General features: G+C 35.3%; 2 protein-coding genes across 4 annotated transcripts in view; one reads left to right on the forward strand and one right to left on the reverse strand.

Moving 5' to 3' along the window:
- LOC129745692 (60S ribosomal protein L9) overlaps positions 1-13,918 on the reverse strand; it is a 285,451-nt gene extending 271,533 nt beyond the window's left edge. Inside the window, exon 1 of the mRNA XM_055738976.1 lies at positions 13,909-13,918. The gene's annotated coding sequence lies outside the window, so the exon portion shown is untranslated. The remainder of the gene's footprint in view (positions 1-13,908) is intronic.
- The window catches only part of LOC129745684 (POU domain protein 2-like), a 202,635-nt gene that overhangs the window by 55,870 nt on the left and 132,129 nt on the right, over positions 1-14,636 (forward strand). The gene's annotated exons all lie outside the window — the stretch shown is intronic.

Below are 14,636 nucleotides of genomic sequence, written 5' to 3' on the forward strand. Positions count from 1 at the left end.
GTCTTTTGTTTGGGAGGCCCCTCCCCCCCTTCATGAGAGAGGGAGGGGTCTCAAACCACAATAGGAACCTTCCCCTGCCTCCAATACCCCCACCTATCAAGTTTCACGCAAATCGGTTCAGTAGTTTCCGAGTCTATAGGGAACAGACAGAAAGACAGACAGACAGACAGACAGACAGACAGACAGACAGACAGAAATTCATTTTTATATATATAGATTGGCGTTCTTTTGAATCAAATTATAACATAATCATTCTTGTATTGCAATTCGAAACTCCAGCTGCAGCTCTCATTTCATAACGGTTGCTTTTCACTTTATGAAATGAGAGCTGCAGCTGGAGTTTCGAATTGCAATACAAGAATGACTTAAACTAATTTACTAAATCTTGATCTATAAATTCCAAATATTTTAATCTGCTTTTTTTTATCTTCGCCCTGAAAAAAGAGGGTCTCAAATTAATCTTACGCAAACAATCTAACTTATAAAATATGACTGTCTTTGCTTGATATGTTCTAGATTTATACTAAAAACTGATAAGAGAGCTCCACCGGTCCTTTCCATCATCTCCTGCTGAAAGAGAGTCGTGGTCTTTAATAATCATACCCATATACATCATATATCAAATACAGTTCCATTGTTTGATAAGTTTTTAAGCTTTACAACAAAATTTGTATGGAGCCCGTAAAGCGTAAGGGTTTATAACAATCGTAGAAACATATCTCGTAACCAAGTACCTTTCCATGCCATATTTGTTTCCATTTGTTGGCTTCGTAAGCTTAAATTGAGAACTTATGCTAACAAAATTTTATTGGGCTTACCTCCCTCCTGCTAGGTACCTACTCACTGAAAGGAGGATGGTGTGTTAGATAATCATAGAATCATACCAAAATGATTTTCCATGTTAAGTTTTGTCCATTTCTCGGATTTTGTAAAAAAAAAAAAGGGATAAATATAAGCTTTCCTCTTCCTTTCCTATATTCCCAATTATATCCTCCTACTGCAAGAAAGGAATTGTTTCACATAGAAAAAATTCTAGTATTGAAATACCATCCCGTGCCAAATTTGGTTTAATTTGCATAGTAAATTCTTGAGTTATGCATAAACTTGAAAGGAAGTACCATCCCCGCTTCCGTTTCCCCATTGAATGGAGAGAGGAGAATTTAATATTCATAAAAGTATTTTTCGTACTTAAATATTTTATAAAACAAAATTTGCTTCGATTTGCTCGATTGATTCTCGAGTTATGCAAAAAATTGTATGGAAGCCCGTCTTTCGTCCTTTATATATTTCCGCTGAAAAAATGGTGGGGCTTCCATTTATAATAGAAACATTTCTCGTATCCAAATACCCTCACACGCCAAATATGTTTCTATTTGCTCTATCAGCTCTCCAGTTATACTGAATATTGTAAGGGAGACCTCTCCTCCCCGTTTTCATCCTCCTCTTTGAAGGAGTGAGGGATACCAAATATTCATAGAAGCATTTCTCGTACCTAAATATCGTTCCAAGCCAAATTTGGATCCATTTGCTTTTGTAATTCTCGAGTTATGCAGTTAGAATTGTATGAAACTCCTCTCCCTCTTTCCTTTCTCCCCGCTAGAAGAAGGGGTCTCAAACAATCATAAGAACATATCACGTTTCCAAATACCCACCCACACTAAATTTGGTTCCATTTGCCTAATTAGTTTTTGAGCTATGTAAAAAGTTATTAAAAAAAGGCCCCCTCCCGCCTTTGTATCTCCTCACTGGGAAGAGGTAGGGGTCTCAAATATTCATTGAAATATTTTTCGTATCCAAATACCTTCCCATGCTAAATTTGGTTCCAATATCTTGATTAGTTTTCGAGTTATATGGAAAATAGTAAGGTAGCCCCCCCCCCTTCCCTTCCTATCATCCCACTGAGAGGAGGGAGGGCCTATAAATATTCCTCGTTCCCAAATACTACCCCATACCAAATTTGATACCATTTGCTTGATGGGTTCTCGAGTTATGCAAAAAAATGTTTTTTGTTTGGGAGGCCCCTCCCCCCCTTCATCAGAGAGGGAGGGGTCTCAAACCATAATAGGAACCTTTCCCTGCCTCCAATACCTTTACCTGCCAAGCTTCACGAAAATCGGTTCAGTGGTTTTCGAGTTATATGAAAAATTGTAAGGTAGCCCCCCTCCCCCTTTCCTATCACCCCACTGAGAAGAGGGAGGGGCACTTTATATTTCTAGAAATATTCTTCATTCCCAAATCCCACCCAATCCCCCCCCCTCCCCCCCATTCATGAGAGGGAGGGGTCTCAAAATATAATAGGAACCTTACCCGGCCTCCAATACCCCCACCTGTAAAGTTTCACGCAAATCGGTTCAGTAGTTTCCGAGTCTATAGGAACAGACAGAGAGACAAAAATTCTATTTTATATATATAGATAGATTATTGAGCTAAATCTGAATTTTGAATATTAATTCTGTCTTTGAATTCTAATCCTGAATATGAATTCCGATTCAGTATTCAGATACAGCATTAATATTCAAAATTCATATCAAGCTCATAAATGAGTAAAAATTATTAAGTTTGCTTATTATGAAATTAGAATTATGTATCGTTTTCCGAGTTTCAATGCTATTTCTGATATGTAAAAATAAAAACGATTTCTGAATACAGATTCCAGATCAAATTTTGATATGAGCCTAGAAGTCTTGGGTATCACGAACCTTATTTTGAGTTCATAATAATTATGAAAATAATTATTTTAATGCGTAAAAGTTTTGAATAACTTAAGTGTCATATTGACATTCTAGGACGGATTAGGGTTAAAGTGATTGCTGCTAAACATTAAAACACATGCTAAATAATAATACACATAATAAAGTAGCTAATTAGTAAAAAAAACTTAAATCATACTTCGGTCTGTAATCTAAAGTAGGCTCAACACAAAATTGTAGAAATCAGCGGTCTTCAATGAGCGAAACAAAAAAATTTAAAAAAAACTCTTTATTCACTAGCTCAATGAAAATTTAGTAAAAAAATCACTTTCGTGTCGAACACTAGTAATTTATTGCTAACCTTTTTTTGCGTTTGACATACAAATGTTCTCAGGGTTTGACTCCTGACCAAATGTATAGGAACAATAAAATTTTAATTATTATTAACTGTGTTGAACATAGAATCAAAACTAGCCTTGTTAAGTGTTACTTAATTCTTATTTAGTGAAAAAATTTCAGATCGTTCACAAAGTTTTTAAAATTGAATAGTTCCCTTCAATTGTATATTTCTGTATACGTCTTTGCCGAATTTGAACTAGAATATTTCCCATAAATCTGAATTTTGAGTCTCTCCATATCTTTCGAGGTACAAAAGAGTGAAAAAAATGAGGAAAAAAAAAACAAATGAGACGAATAAATCTTCACTGAGATAAAGTTCCTTGAGAAAGAAAACTTTTATCAATCAACTCAAGATCCATTGTTGAAAAGCATCTTCGGACAAAGTTCTTCGCTCCGATGTAGCAGCCTGAATCGACTCTCAGATGTGCACTTTCTCGAAATCTCCAGACGATTAGCTTTGAACGAAACAAAAAAGCAAAAGCAAGAATACTTATGCCAAGAAATCGTCGCTACGTAGACGGTGATGATGATGCAAAATGATGCATGTTCATCGATTCTCATTGTCTTATGCCCCTTCATAACTGTTGCTGTTCCCTGAAGGGAGTCCCGGGAGCCAACCACCATCGCCAACGGGGGGTTGACGGGGTAAGCCGAGGTTCTCGCAAATGTCGAGACGCCAAATGCAATATCCACGACCGAGCAACAGCTCTCCGGTCCAGCCAGCATAAAGTTCATATCTTTTAATGCGATCCACAATTCGGGAGCTCCGCCCTGCGGGATCGCTAAAAACTATAATCATATTATGCTTATTGTATACCCTCGGATCGTTCTTCATCCTTTGGATTCACTCCACTTATACTCACTTACTTAAGCCATCTTCGTCTCCACATCCTTCAACTTGCATGTGCAGTACAGGCTCTTCACTCTGCGGCCAATACCTACTGTGGAGGTCGTTTTGCATGCACCTTACCAGATGCAGCACGATCGAGTGCTCTTTTGAGTAGTGGTTGCTGTGTTGATCCTCTTCTTTGCTTTCGCCTTTCCGTCCTTCGCGGCGGATTGTTTGCATCCGTCTCCGCTGATCGGGTCCGAGTTCATTCAAAATAACATCATTTTTCTCTAACATATTTCGTTCAACCTTCGGGGGCAGCGAGTGAGGGAGGGTAGTCATTCTCCCCTTCCATTCAGGTCCATCCACCCCTTTTGGAGGAGGTAATTCTGGTGAGACATTTGGTTTACTTCTACCTGTGCGAAATGAATTATCCCGGTTCTTACGGTGGGTTGTTTCCTGATTGCGGGAAATACAGTTTATGGAAGCCGAACCCAATGGGAAAGGCTTGAAATCCTTGGAAATTTGTTTGTCGGTTTTTCTCATTTTTATGATATTTTTAGAATTTTTGTTATATATTTTTTAAGTTTTTGTCCAGCTTCGTCACTTTTTTTACAAAAGTTAAATATGCCTTATGGACATTTAAATAAAATTAAATAAAGGTTATATTTTTAGGTAATTTTTTTTAATTGTTTCAAAGATTAAAATTTTATGTTTAAAGATCAACTCTAATGGGATAATTTTAGTTCGAAACAACAAATTCCACACTCAGTACCTCAATGAACGTATTTTATCCGTTAAGAAAAGTTCCGAGCTCCTTAGGAATCCTCGCCAAGCTTGGCTGTCCAATTTCGTTATTATTCATACATATTTCGCTCATTTTGCAGTCATCTTCTCTCAACTTTTCATGTTGTGCACTGTAATGAAATGAAGATTTTTCCTGCCTCTTACCATTAATCCTGCCATCTCGGACAAAACATGAGTCCCTTGTCTCGTCCCTTTCCGGGCCAGGCTTCATGAGACCATGCAATATGCTTGCTGCGCACATACAGCAACGGCTAATATGCAGATATGGCTCAAGATATAATTTTTTCGTAATTTAATTTCGTCTCTTTCACTCTGCTTTGTCTCACTCAAAGTCGTGTGTGCCTTGCCTCGAGAGAAGAAAACTGCTGCTGGTGCAAGCAAATTGCTTCCAGCCATCAGCCTCCACTTGTTTGTGTTGCTTCTCCTTCATGAGCTACGGCCTGCCAGCAGTTACTTAAACCCCACAGGCCACCAGCAACCGCCTCAGGATCGAGCGCAGATCAAGCGCGCGGACATTACTGGAGGCGATTCTCACGGATTTTCCGCAAGTGCACACCACATCACACGGAAGGGGCCGTACTGGCGAGATAGAGAGCGATTCATTTCGTACTTTGCATACAACCTTCCCCGGACCTGGGCACCTTCTACAGCCTCTCGAATCTTCCAGGGCGCAGAACAACAACAGCACCGGGATCCAGATCAGAAATTGAGAATCAACGCAACTCAAGCCCTGGAAAAGTGGGTTGTGTATCGGTATAATTTGCAATCATATTTTTACCCACAATAGATGGTTTGTGGCTTTTCTGGGCTTTTGCCGCGCCTTGGATCCTTGCCCTTGGTTTGGTTTGGTTTGGTTTGGTCCCGGTCAGGCAGCTTCCACATCTCCAAATAGTGATTCTGCTCGAGAGATGCACATGGCAGTGCGAAAGATTAATATGAAATGCATATTGGATGGGTCGTCGTTGGCCATGGCCACGGACAAAACCTGGTACCTGCCTGCCTGCCTTCTGCAACCGGGATCAAGCAGTGAGAGATGATTGTACGCGGAACGTTCTGGCGCGGATTCGTAATTCCATCATCATCAATTTTATCCCAGCCTTTCGTGGTTGTTTTCCGCATAGAGTCGAGCAGGGTCTAAGTAAATGTATTTTACTTTTCCTCGGCTCTGCTCGGCTTCTTGAAGGTATGTCAGATTGGGCGTTCGTTGTTGTCGGTTCATGCGGATCCGTAAAGTGGCCACCATTCACCAGAAATTGAACCTCTATTGAATGTGCGTTTCTGTTTGGCTCGCCGCAGCTATTATGATGAAATCGTAAGACGTGTTTTATGCAAAATTATAATCATAATATTAAGTAACAATACAAGATTGTTTTTTTATGGGAGAGGATTATATGGTAAAGGAGCCTTATTTATTTCTCTCTGCAAGACCAATCTTGTATCGTCAAAAATATGAAAAATGTCTACCCCTTTTTTATCAATTTTGATGATGAATGATTTTTAAAGCACGATGTTGTATACAATCAAATTTAAAATGTCACGTTAGACGATTAAAATTGATTCGAACCAAAAACAATGTGACATTTTTTTTATAGAATGTACAGATTAGATACAGATTCTTTGTGATTGGGCATCATTTTACTTGAGTAAATATTTTTTTCTAGATTTTTTTTAATCGTTAAAATTAACAAAACAAATAGTTTTTCCATTTCATTTTAAAGCACGTTTTGCACAAGATTTAAATTCTCTACGACCTTCCCTTCTGAAGTTTTCCAATTTTAAAATTTTATTTATCCTCAAATTTACGTCCTTCAAGGACAAAAAGGGGTAAGTGGATCTGTAAATGAGATGAATAGAGATGTACAAGCTAAGTCTTGAAAAGGGGGGGAAGTTCCAATGCCCGTTTTGAATCAATTTTATGTTTTTTGGTTGAGCCACCAACAAATAACTGGTTCGTCTGGCTTGTCCAAAGTACTTAGTTAGTCTTATTTTAGTAAAAAGAATGAATGTAAAATGAAGCGATAAAACTTACCTTGCTGAGAATCTAATGAAGCCGTCCATTGTACTATGATGATTATTTATTTATTTTTGGGATCATATACGATTGCGCTCTTCCAAGTTCCAAGAATGAAGTACTTCAAAAGTTGATTCAGCTTGTTTAAATGAAAGCATTTGAAATTTTGCTCTGCTTTCTGGAATTTTATAATTTAAGCTTGTACATCTGTTTGTTTTTTAAGACAGTCTCTGTAGTGAAAAAAAAATATGATGATGCTATTTTCCTCAGCTTAAAGTTATTCGTGATTAATTTAATTGTATAGAATAATTCATTTTATTGTATTCAATTTAATTATTTTTGAGTTCAAATTGCGCCCTTTCGAAACATTGTTACTATTGTAAGTGCAATCTAGAAACAGTGCCATCTATTGCGCCGTTCAAAAGTTACAAATCTAGCAATAGATGGCACTGTTTTTCGTCATTTTTAACGGCTTCTTTAAAATAGAGCACTGGAAATTTTACACAAGTTTCTGAAGATTTTTTGTTCGAGCTTGTACATCTGTTCATCTGTGCTACTATCAACAATTTAAAGTTTATGGGTAATTTTTCTAATTATCTGACGGGTTTGCGCCGAGAGTCAGAATTTTATAATTTTTATTTTTCTTGATAGATTAGGTTAAAAAATTTGTAAATAAAATAAAACCATATTTCAAAGCTTCATAACTCTGTTTTTCAACTGAAATTATAAAATCTTTATATATAAAAATGAATTTCTGTCTGTCTGTCTGTCTGTCTGTCTTTCTGTCTGTTCCCTATAGACTCGAAAACTACTGAACCGATTTACGTGAAACTTGACAGGTAAGGGGATTGCAGGCCGGGAAAGGTTCCTATTATGGTTTGGGACCTCCCAAACAAAAGACAATTTTTTGCATAACTCGAGAGCCAATCAAGCAAATGGTATCAAATTTGGCAGGGGGTGATATTTGGGAACGCGGAATATTTCAGTGAATATGAGGTACCCCTCCCTCCTCTCAGTGGGCTGATAGGAAGGGGGGAGGGGGACTACCTTACAATTTTTCATATAACTCAAAAACTAATCAAGATATTGGAACCAATTTTGGCATGGGAAAGTATTTTGATACGAGTAATATTTCAATGGTTATTTGAGACCCCTCCCTTTTAGCAGTTGAAAGAGGGCGGGGCCTCTTTCATATTTTTTACAAAACTAAAAAACTAATAAAGCAAATGGAACCAAATTTGGCATGGAAAGGTATTTGGATACGAAAAATATTTCTATCATTATTTGAGACCCCTCCCTCTTTCCAGTAGGGAGGTATAAAGGGGGAAGGGGCCCTCTTTTATAATTTTTTACATAGCTTAGCTTAGCTTAGCTTGATTAACTACTCACATCCACCTTAAACCGTAAAACCCGAAGTGCATGGTTGTAGAAAATGTATGCATTGGTTTTAAAAACATATAATATCATATTAACATATTAACATTACAATCACTTCGAGGTCCACGATCGCTGGCGTGGCTCAGTAGAACAAGTTCCACATTGCCAATGGTTGCTACTCCGTGATTGACCGAGGCCATCAATTTTGATCAGAGGTCAAATGAATGGTGCTTGGGATTAGCAGCTCATTCACACTGCACAAAACTTATGCTCTCTCTTTTAACGTCAATAACGGCGCCGGCCACGTCCTAGTAGTCAATAGATAGATTGGAAGAAAGAGAAAAGGACGAAAGATCTATTTTGTGCTTTAGGACCGAGGTTACCTCTGCATCCTAGCAAAATAATTTTGGTTGGGACTGGGTAAAAGGAATTAATTGGGAGACACTTTTGACAAGTGTTGCGGTGAACCATAAAAATTATTTTCCTTACTCCTATTAGCGCATATTCGATGCTTTCAGTTAATACGGGGGCATGAGGTTGTTTAGTGTAATGACGACAAAAAAATAACTACTATCAATAAGTGCCTATTTTTCATGAACATTCCTAATACCTTTCTCCAACATAAATTTGTAAAAAAAAGCCTATAGTCTAACCGTAATATCCAGTGACATATCAAGTCGACGATTTACCTTCTCTTTAATTTGTTTACATCTCTATGTAAAAAATCTATCCTTAATTGCAACAAGTTTAGCGGTGATGAATGAGTGAAAAATAAATTTAAAAAAAAATGTTTAACGCGATTTATTTAAAAAAAAACATTATATCAACAAAACCATCTCTTAAAAAAATTACAGCAATTCAAAATGCTCATCGTAAAATTTTGATACATAGCTCTGAATTTAACTAGATGACACATTTTGAAAACTAATTTTTCAATTCAATTTTTAGTACATCGAATTTTAAATATTTTTAATTCAATCAAAATAGTCCTACATGAAACAGGGTTGTGATAGTTTGGTGAATATCATATGTCATTATCTTGATTGCTATTAAAATCAAAACATAAAAATGATGTTTGTTGTCTAAAAAGCATTTTTAGGCCAGTTCAGTAAAGACGTTAGTATTTAGTTGAATTCGACCCAAGTAGCTTATTCAAATTCTAAACTTTAATACATTTGAAGAATCTTTTAATTTTTTACTTACTCAAATTGATCTTATTGAATTCCACAGTAAATTATTTAAAATAAAAAGTCAACCTCTATTAAAGAAAAATTTCAAATTGATTCTTGAATAAAATTTATCACTTTTAGAATGTTTTGTGATCATTGAACAAATAAATATTATGTTTAAAAATAGTTGGGTCTTACCAATTGCAGCCATAGTTTTTGTAATTCTTCTGCTTCTCATTTCTTTTGATGTCTCTTGTAAGACACTTCAGTTGATTCAGTCAAAATATTCAGATCAAATGATACACATAGCTAAAATTGAAAACTTGTTTAATTTTCTGCTTTGAGTTCTGCAATAAAATATATTAAAAATTATTTAAAAAGTGTTCATTAAAAATAATGACGCTCAAGAAAAAAAAAACATTAAAATTTAAATAAAAACTGCTAATGAATGATTTTGATGGAAGTTAAAACTAATAATGGAAAATAATACTTAGCTTTTGATTTGACTGTAAAGTTCAGATCTGCTTCGCAGAGAACCTGGATTCCACTTCTATGCAAAACCACAAGTTCACATCCTTGTCGGAAACCTTGAATCTACCCGTCCCTTGCAGATCCGTCCACAATTGTCAAACCCGAATGGATTGAAATATCCATTCATCAACATTCTTCAATACTTTTGAAACAAAACAACAAATTTTCGAAAAAAATTGAGGAGCTTGAAAATTTTGCGTCATTTCTTGGCAATGATTACTTTGATCTCCCCCTCTTTTATAATTTTTTACATAACTCAAAAACAAATCAAGCAAATGGAACCAAATTTGGCATGGGCGGATATTTGGAACGTGACATGTTCTAATGATTGTTTGAGACCCCTTCTTTCTTCCAGCGGGGAGAAAGGAAAGAGGGAGGGAATTTTCATACAATTTTTATTGCATAACTCACGAACTACAACAGCAAATGGAACCAAATTTGGCATAGAACGGTATTTGGGTACGAGAAATGCTTCTATGAATATTTGGTATCCTCACTCCTTCAAAAAGGTGGATGAAAAGGGGGAGAAAAGGTCTCCCTTACAATTTTCAGTATAACTGGAGAGCTGATCCAGCAAATTGAACCAAATTTGGCATGTGAGGGTATTTGGATACGAGAAATGTTTCTATTATAAATTGAAGTTCCACTTTTTTCAGCGGAAAGATATTAAGGGGGAAAGGGGGCTTCCATACAATTCTTTTGTTTAACTCGAGAATTAATAATGCAGATGAAATAAAATTTGGTATCAAAAAGTATTAGAGTACAAAAAATACTTTTGTGAATATTAAGTTCTCACCCCTCCATTCAATGGGGAGAACGGGAGGGGGTGGTACTCCCTTTCAAGTTTATGCATAACTCAAGAATTTACAAAGAAAATAAAACCAAATTTGGCATGGGATGTTAGTTCAATACAAGAATTTTTTTATGTCAAACTATTCCTTTCTTGCAGTGGGATGATAGAATTGGGAATAAAGGAAGGAAAGAGGGCCTTTTTTTTACAAAATCCGAGAAATGGACAAAACTTAGCATGGAAAATCATTTTTGTATGATTCTATGATTATCTGACACACTATCTTCCTTTCAGTGAGTAGGTACATAGGAGGAGGGAGGTGAGCCCAATACAATTTTGTTAGCATAAGTTTTCAATTTATGCTAACGAAGCCAACAAATGGAAGCAAATATAGCATGGAAAGGCATTTGGTTACGAGATACTTTTCTAAGATTGTTATAGACCCTTACGCTTTACAGTGTAGAAAGGAGAAGAAATTTTGTTGTAAAGCTTAAAAATGTATCTACCAATGGAACTATATTTGATATGAGAGGATTTTAGGGCTCGAAAAAAATGTGTATGATTATTCGAGACCACGACCTCCATTCAGCAGGGGGTGAAGGGAAGGACAGGGGGGCTCTCTTATCAGTTTTTTAGCATAGTCCAGAACATATCAGGCAAAAATAACCTTATTTTATAAGTTCGATTATTTGCGTACGATTAATTTGAGACCCTCTTTTTTAGGGTGAAGCTTAATGAAACAGATTAAAATTATCAGATCTTCAACACAAATTTAAAGATCAATATTCAGAAAATAAGTTTAAGACATCTTTGTGTTACAATTCGAAACTCCAGCTGCAGCTCTCATTTTATAGCGTTATGCATATAAAAGTCTTTTGAAATAAAATATTTCAAAAAAATTTAGTTACAACCTTCAACATGAAAAATTGTAAATAAGCTTCAAATAGTGTCTAAAATTGCCGTCTTAATCACCAATACTCTAAACTCTGCAAAAAATACCATTAGAGAGCCTAATTTATGATGCAATTTTCATATGAAGAAACCAAAGTAGGCCAACAACTTTTTTAAGAGTTAAGAAAGAAATAGGGGCAAATCTAAATCGAATAAAAATAAAAATTTTAGAAATCTGAAAAAAAATCATGTGTTTTAAGTCATAAAATGAATCAAATTTTTATTTTTTGCAAATTGTCAGAAAATAAAAAAAAACTTCGCACCGAATGTTCTACAAAAAACATTGTAATACCCTAATGATGTTGCAACTTTCATCTGAGGACATCCAAATAAGACATTCATTCCTATTTTCTCATCAAAAGCTAACAATAGAACAAATTTATGCTTGTCATACACGAAAAAGGGTTCTTTGGTGGAGATACGTTATTTCAGTAGGATATTGTAGTAAAGGAAATAAAAGCATGACGGCTCCTCGAGACAAGAATTTATACACTACCTTTTTTGACGCTAAAAGTTCGTGAAGTTAGGGAAAAATAAAACTTTAAATTGCAATGACTTCGAAAAGAAATGTCGTTTTGAGAATTTGGGCAAATTCTTAGAACATTATATTCTTATAAATCCTGAACTATGTAGTAATATTTATAAGCAAAAAAACCCTGTTTATGTATGTTTTCAAAAAGCTTTAGAACTCGGCACTGGATAATTATAATTAGGTTGTTCTAGGTTTAAATGATTAATCTTTATTTTAATTATGTATTTCTAATCCGATTAACAAATCTAAAAAAAAATAAGACTTTCGAACGACGAGTCTAAATCGCCATTTTGAAGCTTGGTTCTGTTTGAATTTTGCATAAGAATAAATATCATGAACTTCGAATCTGCATATGGAACAAATATAAGAATAATTTCAAGGGAGGAATCATCCGCGAGGATGAAAAAAGTTTCTAATTATATTCGGAAAAATATTAACTAAATGTAAAAATGAATATGAGTTTCGAAAATCATGAATCCTATTTTGAAGGAAATGTAAAACCAAATTTAAACGACGATCTCAAATACAGCTTTTCATTTCCATTTTTAATGATGATTCGAACCGAAACTGGATACATAAACCAAAATATGAAAACACAAATACAACAGAAATTAATGACTATCGAAAAGTAAGGAAGTGAGAAATTTTGAAAAACTGTAGCTGAATTCTGAACCTAATTTTGAGTTAAAAGAAGAATAGGTAGGTATGGTAGGAATTACAAAAAAACACGGTGAATAGAAATAACAGAAAAAGTAGAAAGGCAGAACCCAAGTTCCAAAATATGGTAAATGATAGAAATTTAAGGAGGCTCATCATTTTTTTCATGTGTCAAAGTAAATTTGAATTTTAATGATGATTTTTTTTGTGTAATCTATTAGTGTAATTCATTATCATCATGTTTGTTATTCAACCTTTTAAGTTGTTTGCCTTTCTTGTTTCTTTAATTTTAGTTTGACAAGATTTTCTATTTTTTTTACATGTGTTGTAAGGACTACTTGGTTGAATCGCAAGATCCTCTTTAATTTAATTTTTTTTAACGTAAAAAAATCTCGCGAAAAAATCTCTCTCACTGCACAGTGGTCATCAACGGAAAAAATGGTCGTCGCTTATAACTTGTTTGTTTAATAGTTTAAAAATTGATGTCTCTGGAGAAGTTTTTAAGTAAAACAAGTTCTATGAGAAAAATTAATAATTTTTCGGACTAATCCTTCAATATGTGAGTGTAAAAAATCCAATTTTAAACCCGTTGATCAAATCTCTTTGTTGTTTTTTTCTAGAAACTTCTAAAAAATGCAATGGAACTTCCATAATCAAGTTTCGAACACTATTTTCTTTGCTAAGCACTTCAAATCATCAATTTAAAACAATCAAATAGTATCGGAAAATGATTAATTTTTTTTTATTTCATGCATAGTTGGAATAAAATATCATTGAACAAAAAAATTGTCACGAAACCAAGTACCCTTACCCCCCACCCTCCCCATCTTGTCTCGTTTATTTCCCCTATAGTTTATTTTACTGTCAAATTTCACCCAATACATCAATTTGTTAAAAGCAAAACAAAGAAGTTACATACGAAGATCACGTTTTTTTTTATTTTGACCACTGTGTACTGAAGGAAATGGTTCATTGGAAATTTTTACTGAATTTTTATGAAATAGATTTGATACGACTTGAGTTATTTAAATTTTTTTGGTGGCCTTACAAATTTTGATAAAGGCGGATATAAAAATCAAACAAAATCAAATTTTGTGCACTAGCAAATATTTGTACAGCGAAATTTGGATAAGATGGATGAAAAGATAATTCCAATTGCAATGAAACGTTTGAGGTTGCTCTCTATATCATTTCTTCCGTTTTATCAACATATTTTTTTATGAAATTTTACCAATATTCTGCCCACACCAAATATTTATTGTCTAGATTCTACAAAAAAGGAACCGTCAAAGATCAAATGCATTCACATCCCATTCATCCCATCCCATCGGCAGTGGCCTTCCGATTCCTACAAGACCCCTCGGTTCTTGATCTTGTGCGCCCTCGTTGAGATAATACAAGACGGGGAAAGAGAAAAAAAATCACCGCTCACCTCGGGATGAAACAAAATTAAAAACAAATCAAACTCTCGTCAATGTTCGACCGCGCGCGCGTGAATAAAGTAGATGGGCATGGGATGAAAAAAAAACCTTGCAACAAAACTTTAAAAGAAGTTTTTGCAGAAAGCACGACAAAAAAAAAATGATCACCTTCACTGTCGTCGTCGCTGACTTTAGTCAGTCAGTCGATGTGATGCGTCGTCATCATTTTGATTCCTTAGGATGCCGCCGCCGCCGCCGCAATTGCCGCAGCTTTTGAATTCTTCGCTGTCGGCGAGCACAAAAGGACAGAAGTTGTGCATAAATTATGTTTTCTTCCGGGAGTTCGAGAAACGTTTTTTGTTAGACGTAATCCGCGCAGATCTCCAAACGCTTAAGACAGTCGAAGACAGAGAAAATTTGAATCATTTTATGGCTAATTTGACTTCGGTCTGCAGCTGGGCAGAGCCAACAA

This window comes from Uranotaenia lowii, chromosome 2, assembly GCF_029784155.1.
Source record: "Uranotaenia lowii strain MFRU-FL chromosome 2, ASM2978415v1, whole genome shotgun sequence".
Classification (NCBI taxonomy): domain Eukaryota; kingdom Metazoa; phylum Arthropoda; class Insecta; order Diptera; family Culicidae; genus Uranotaenia; species Uranotaenia lowii.